Genomic DNA, 6444 nt, shown 5'->3' with positions numbered 1-6444 from the left:
AATGTATTTCTCAATAGGACCAAATCCCTTAATTACACCTCCAGGTTGTGTAAGGGCTATTTACCAAGAAGAAAAGTGATGATCATTCATCAGATGACCTGGCCTCCACAATCACCATCTCTCAATCCAATGAGATGATTTAGGATGAGGTTGGAGTACAGAGTGAAGGAATAGCAGCCAACAAGTGTGGGAACTCCTTCAAGACAGTTGGAAAAGCATTCCAGGTGACTACCTCATAAAGCCGGTTGAGAAAATGTCAAGAGTGTGCAAACCTGTCATCAAGGCAAAGGGTGGCTACTTTGAAGAATATCAAATATAAATGTATTCTGATTTGTTTTACAATTTTGGTTACCAAATTATTCTGTATGGGTTATTTCACAGTTTTGATGTTTTCACCATTATCCTACAATGTGGAAAATAGTAAAAATGAAGAAATACTCTTGAATGAGTATGTGTGTCTATGGTACTACGGTACTAGTCAAAAAAACTTTTGACTAGTACCGTAAGTATTTGTATTCTGGACTATAAAATATACATTTTATACCATGGATTAACATTTCTATTCAGTACGATTTCACACAAGCTTGAGGCAATCTGAACTCCTTAGTAAGAGAAATCTGCCTGGTCAGATGCTAGGAAGACTGACTTGGTCAGATTTTGGCCACATTTCAGGCAACCCAGAAATCAATATACTGTATCAATTAAAAAAGGCAAATTCGGTTTTTGCCTAGATGCAATTTCTAGCTCTGCAGGGGATCCATGTAGATTTAGGAACATTTTTAATGCAAGGTAACTCTGCAGCTTCTCTCAATGAGCACAGTCAGTTAGACTCATGCATCATTACAGATAAAAATTAGATTAGAAATGCATTTAACCAACATTTTATCTCAGCAGGCTTTATATTTGATAAAAATAATGACTTTCTGTAGATGATGTGCTGGATGTCTTAACTGGGATTGATGTTATGATGTCCGCTGGAGGAGATTCTTTTCAACCGTCTATGCAGATTGCTTCCCCCAGAATCACTGACACATTTTTAACAACCAGTATGTATTCAGACCCTGTTATAGCACTGTCTCTGCTGGTCTCTTGGTTTCAAATGGTGTGATAAATAGTGTAGATAACAGGAAGCACTGTGCAGCCCTTTTTTATTGATCTATCAAAAGCCTTTGACACTGTTGATCACACATTGCTCATTCTGAAATTTTAATCAATGGGCCTAGATCAGGCTATTTGTAGCTAGTTTGAAAATTGCTTTTTATGACAGATCTCAGTGTGTACTCACAGAAGGGGTTTAATCAGATTTTCTGAATACATCAAAGGGGGTCCCACAAGGATTGAGGCTTGGCCCAATTTTATTGGTTTGCCTGTTGAAGGTTGCATCTCTATGCTGATGACACTGTGTTTATTGATATTGCTCTCACGACTGACCAGGCTCTTAGTGGGCTATGGTTCATAATTGTTGCCCTGCAGAGATTTTGGTGTTAAATTCTGGAAAAAAAAGGACATTCTTTTCTAAATCTAAGAAGGTGCTATAGATTTTGGGTTTGTTTACTCTCAGTGGTGCTCATATTGAATGTATACCTGGGCATATGGATACATGAAGATCTTTCCTTTAAAAAACATGTAGATTCATTTGTTAGAAAACTGAGAATGAAAATTGGCTTTCTATATATAAATAGTCCATGCCTTATCCAACAGGAAGCGAATTATTCAGTTGAATTTCATGCTGTTTATTGATAATGCATTAACATGAATGCTTCTACCTCGGTTTTAAAACCTCTTAATACAGTTTATCATAGTGGATTATGCTTTATTAGAGGTGATGGTTTCAGTACACATCATTGCTCTCTACATCAGAAAGAAGGTTGCTACTCTTTCAAGTTGCGTAGATTCATGAATTTCATATTCTTTGGTTTTAAGGCTCTCCTGGATAAATTACCACCATGAGTTACTTCTTGGCTGAAATACAGAAATACAAATTATCAGACACCATCTCAGGGTTGGTTAACTGTAGATACACCTTCAATCTCCACTGAGTAATATAGATCAACTTTTAGTTTATCTGCACCTTACATTTTGAATGAATACCTAGCTAATTTGTAACCCAATGAATAGGTGCCTGTAACGATACCAGATGGAGGCAGGTGTTGTGGCTCCAGTTGCGGTATGCGCCACTTTGATTGATAACGGGGAACAGTAGAAACGTTATATACAGGAGGCTCCGATACACACTGAGGTACAAGAGGGCTAGGCAGGTCTTCAGGTTACAGCAGGCAGAGGGTCAAAGCACCGCAATCCAACAGATGGGCAAAAGTACAGATAGGGACTAGACTGGGAATCAGAGTCAAAAGGTAAATCGGGCAGAAGCGGGTCGGTATACAAAATCCTGAATTGTAGTATATCTGAAAGAGGCCTTAGTAATGATGCAGCGAACTAACAATCAATACCTCACAATCAGAAGGCTGGGAGTGGAAGAACTAAGTACTGGGAGAAAACAAAGGAAACAGGTTATTGACACAGGTGATCAGTATTCAGGTAATTGTGAGGCGGGGAGAGTGATGCGTTCAGGTGGAGTGGAAGGTTGCGGTCTAGGAGGTGCGCCGGTTCCCGGTGAGGAATGGCGTGAACAGGGCACAGACCTTACAGTGCCTCCAGGGCAATTCAAAAGTATGATAGAGGAACATTTCCAAGAAGAATGCGTTTGCATCGTATTAATTGTGTGTTCATGTTTTTATTTTAATTTGTTTCTTTTTTGGGCTCATCCACAAACAAGAGACCTTAGGTCTTAGCATGACCTCCCCTGCTAAAATGGACGTGAAATAAAATTTTTAAAAAATAAGATTTTACACCCCCTTTCCCCTAATAAAGATCCTAATTATGAAACAGTTCCATGCCAAAGTTTACAGATCTAGATGAATAGTTTGGGGGCCCTGGTCATAGAGTGCTGTATCCATAAAGCATGAAATAAATAGGAGTGTGCAGACCTACAGTATGTACAGTAGTTGTACAATGTTGTACCTAGATGTTTCGCACACAACAAGAATGGAAATCTAAACAATGCCTCTTGAGGATGTGGGTTCAATCAGATTCAAGTTGGTGCATGCACATTAGGAAGGATACAGGTAGATTTAGGTCTAAGATTAAATTTAGGGTAACATTTAGGTTTAGGGCTAAGATTAAATTAAGGACTAAGGTTAGTATTAAGGTTACGGTTATGTTTGGACATCCACATAGTAAATGTTAAATGTGTTGGATGTCAGCAGTTTGGGTTACAGCTCTTTAAAAAAAAAAAATTTAAGGCCACAAATACAAACAGACAAATCTTCCCACAAATCAGGAACTATGTAGAAATGTATCCCTGTTGTCCTTTGAATGTTGATCATGTGCATAGCCCGGTCCCAGATTTGTTTGCTCAATCCGTCATCTTCTGTGGCGTGACAATGACCAGAGGAGTTGGCAGGCTGCATAAACAAAGAAGACCAGACTTCCACCAAATCCAAGGCCGTGAAGCTCTGCTGCCGACGGCAGCCCAATTAATGCGTCACTACGCTCACTCACACAAATGACAAGTTTGACAAATTGCACTCGTTGCATTTCCATTAACCTTTGCGATACAAGGGCACTTCTATTCAACATCTCACTTCACCTTATGCTGGCTACACCAGGACACATGAAAGTGATGTTTCTACGTCCTCCACAGTGGTTGTCAGTGATCTCATTCAGTGCCGTGGATCACACCGGGCCATTGTTGGTTGAGTGATGTGAGTGGGTACTCTCTCTTCTGGCTCCACTGTCATCAAGTGTCCTCCAGTTTCAACACTATGACACTCGTGAGGAGAGAGAAAGTTTCAAAAAAAAAAGTCCAAAACACACACACACACACAAACGCACACTTTCCTGTTGTTGTATCAGAGGCCAGCTACTCTTTGTCTGCAGACCTATGCCGAGACAGCCCAGAAAGGCGTGCCGGACATGTCAGTGGCTGTAGGTGTTTGCACGCTCACAGCTAAAGCCAGGATAGAACAACACCTGTCAGACGTGTCAGAGTTGTTTTGACCACACCGCGGTCGCCACGCTCATTAGGACAATAAGAAGGCAGCAGGGGACACTTCCTTATGTAAGACACGACACTGTTAATCTCTTTTTTCCCCTTCCTCTCTTTCTCCTTCTCCTGCCCTACCTTGCTCCCTCCTAATTTGTTATCTTCTCATTGTATGTTCTCTACGTGTTGTTAGCTCTGCCTGTGAATGGCAAATAGGCATCACCTGGATTTCGGTTTTCCGTTTCCTCAGTGACCTGAATGGTATTGTGTCATTGTCCATCCATCTCCTCAAGGAAAGTCAATATTTTCAAGGATGACATACAATGAATGGAGGTTCAGGGATCAATTCAATTTTCTCTTAGAAATATACAAATACATTCAAACTCTTTGGTCACCCGGAGGGGTTATGGAGCCCTTTGTGGCCGAATTTGATGCTCTGAGAGAAATAAGGAAAACAGGAATTGCTTTGTCAACCACAAAATAAATACTCAAGGGATTCTGTAGTAAGGGATCTGTAATATCAAGGTTCAACTAGTATCAATCCAAAAAAAACGAACCAAAGTTTCATTAGAGACCTTTTAAAGCATTCAACACTCAACATCCAGATGGTGGATGTTGTTTTGAATTCCAGATTTTAGCCTGGAATATTTTAACATCATATAAAACATACAGGTTTTCAAATAAAGTAAATATTAAACATAATACCGAACAGGGACACATTAATCAAAAGAACCTAGAAGGAAAATACATGAAAACATTGGGAAAATTCGGACAAATAAATCTGGACTGGATCAGGCTGCTTATGCATTTTGCATTTCTATTTTCATGTTTTATATTCTTTGGTATTTGAGAAGAGACCTAGGCTATATGTCATTCCACAAGCTGTATTTGATTAGATAATACAGTATTTGACATTTCTTGAGGCTGGCTGCAGGTCCGGCTATAGCCTTTTGGAGGCCCTAATCAACATTTTATTTGAGCCCCTGGTTGAGGGCCCCTTAGCAGTCAGGGGCCCTAAGGGTCTGCTTATGTCACTTATGCCTAGAACCAGCTTTGGCTGTCAGTAATCCTTTGGGAAATATTTATTTTTATTTAGACAGACTTAGAACATTTGGCACTCAACTTTTGCCAGTAAATGTATAACATAAAGATAAACAATTAATAATATCACATTGTCCAACTGAATGCAGAGTTTTTAAATAAATGTGAACCAAAGTTATGTTCCTGTTAAATGCATTTTATTGAGAACAATGTTAACAACGTGATGTATTTTCGCACTGAATTTATTTAGAAGCATGTTAATCTTAGCTGTTGTCCAGTCAACATCAAACTGACTTCAGTCAGGGATGCGTGCAACTATTGGAGGCAAAAGGAAGCAGAAATCAACGCAACCACCCGGTAAATAATGACAAGAAATTAACACTCTAAGCAATTATTTAGTAATGGTAACTTTACTACGATATTATATTAATGTCTGTCAATGGTCATATTACCTAAAGAGATGTGTTTTTGAGGATAACTCTGCATTGTAATGTTTCAGCAGTAAGCACATAAACCATTTTACACTTGACTGTCAAAGTTCTAACTGCTACAGGACCACTGTGTGTTAATCAATGCTGGGCACACAGTACATGATTAATAGCCCAGTAAAACCGCAAAACAGCAAATACAGTTAGAACACAGCATCTAAAATCATTACAGAGGAGTTAAGACCGCATGCTTGCCTAAAAATCAACAGATTTTTATGTCAGTTGGCGCTGCCCCCGAATTGTGAGACCGATTTTTGAATTGGTTTTAACTCTCCCTTTTCCTCTGCCTCTTTTTAATCTCAACCAACAGCAGCATGTTATGAACCAAGGTCACGCTGGCAAGCTTTTCATAATGCAACGATTGCTCCCGGATGTTGAGTTTTCATCCATTTTCATCTCAGCACTGAGGATGGTCTTAATCTCTCTTTCCATCCCTTTCAGGGAGAATAACACTTAGGAAACGTTTTCTATAGACAGCTACAGGCCTGGACCTGCCTCAGAAACTGTTTTCTATGGAAGGTTGTGGCCTGAAAACAGTTAATATGTCTATCCCTTTGAGATGGTCAGTAAAATGGAGGCCTCTGACAAGGGGTCAGTTAAGGAGTCAGGGAGCAAAAACACAATGATTTAGGGCAGAGTAACAATGTGAAAACAATATGATAGGTCGGTAATGGACAGCTGATTTACAAGGTCTTACTAAACCCAGAAGTCAATGTTGTATCTTTGTGTGCTACACTCAAATTAGGTGCAAACAAAACTACTCGGTTTGGGTGCTAGTTGAAAGCACCCACTGGGTTCTTTTGACCCAGGCAGTAGTGTTGCTTGAATAACTCAATAACTTGAATAGCATGTTGGGTTGTGAGGAAGTAA

This window comes from Esox lucius, chromosome 11 (genome assembly GCF_011004845.1).
Source record: "Esox lucius isolate fEsoLuc1 chromosome 11, fEsoLuc1.pri, whole genome shotgun sequence".
Lineage (NCBI taxonomy): Eukaryota > Metazoa > Chordata > Actinopteri > Esociformes > Esocidae > Esox > Esox lucius.
The sequence above is the reverse complement of the archived record's forward strand: the minus strand, read 5'-3'. Positions refer to the sequence as shown.